This window comes from Gekko japonicus, unplaced genomic scaffold (genome assembly GCF_001447785.1).
Source record: "Gekko japonicus isolate JY-2015 unplaced genomic scaffold, Gekko_japonicus_V1.1 scaffold2313, whole genome shotgun sequence".
Lineage (NCBI taxonomy): Eukaryota > Metazoa > Chordata > Lepidosauria > Squamata > Gekkonidae > Gekko > Gekko japonicus.
The window spans coordinates 223558-225038 of record NW_015169854.1 but is presented as its reverse complement, the minus strand read 5'-3'; positions in this window follow the sequence as shown (position 1 = coordinate 225038).

Genomic DNA, 1481 nt, shown 5'->3' with positions numbered 1-1481 from the left:
TGAGAGAACTCTGGCACAAACGGCTCTTTTCCAAGGACAGCTGTGCCAGAGCTTGTGACTGACCCAAGGTCACATCAGCAGGTGCAAGTGGAGGAGTGGGGAATCAAACCCGGTTCTCCTACATTAGAGTCTGCACACTTAACCACTACACCAAACTGGCATACTCACCACATTGTGTTTTGTTCCTTTTGTTCCCTAAGTCATTGTAACATTTAACAGGATGTTTTGTGTCATTACTCTCATCTTAATTTTCTTAAAAGATTCAGGACTTCGTGGCTTTAGGGAGATGCGCAGCCTTTTCAAAGCTGGGGTGCTGGAGTGCTTCCACACCAGGGTGATTTTTCATGGCTGTCTGGTTGCTGATGCGATTCTGTGTGAAACCGCCCCAGCAACGGAGATTTCATACAGCCCAGAGTAATCGGTTTCTCTCTCCATTTTTAGCTCTGGTTTCTCCTTCACACCTGATGTGCATTGAAGCCCTGCCCCCAGATTATCTTTGTGACCCTCAGGGTTCTGTGACCCTCTGTCTGCACACCCTGGTTTAGCTTTAGTTGTGTGGGGTTTTTAGGAGCAGGGGTAAGGCGGCACAGAGATAATACAATATCTTTTTGAAACCCTTTTTTTTAAAAAAACCATATTTTTGCAGAGATGCCCTTCAACAATCCCCTCTGGCCGGTGTTCTATCTTCTAGTCGTGTACCAGTAAACCATGCTGATCACTACATCCGTCTCTGTGGCTTCTACATGCGTCTCACCCACTGCACAACACTCATTCACCATCAGCCTCAAGATTTTGAGCGGCTTCAAGCACTGATGCAAAGATGAGCCAGTTCTTTATGTTCCCTGAGGCGGAGGATCTTCACAATGTCCCCTCCTGGTGTCAAGATATAGCAATAAATTAAAGAACTGAGAGCTTACTCCCTTTTGTTGCATTCCCAAAAGATGCTTTCTGAGGTTTGTTTAGGGTTGCCAGCTGTGAGTTGGAAAATACCTGGCGATTCGGGAGGCGGAGCCTGGAGAAGGCAGGACTTGGGAAGGGGAGGGACCTCGCTGGTATATTAGTTCCATGAAGTCCACCTCCCAAAGCAACCATTTTCTCCAGGGGAACTGATCTCTGTCCTCTGAGGATCAACTGTAATAGCCGGAGCCCTCCAGGCAGCAGCTGGAGGTTAGCAACCCTAGGTTGGTTGCCTCACCTCACCCTGCCTAATAGTAGGCCTGGCCCTGAACAGATGGGAGGCCTTCATATGAGAACAGAAGCCTGAGTCTGGCGCTACATCTCTGAGATCACTTGATTCTTTTGGCCGGCTTCAGTGTTAAATATAGAAGAGCTGCTCACAGAGCTGATGTGTGTGTGTGTGTGTGTGTGTGAATCATGAAACATGTGACCTCCCTCCACCATGAGTGATGGCATAGCACGCTGGCTGTGACTTTGGTTCCAGTTAGTTAAACCACAGCATGAGAAGATATGTTTAGTTCTCT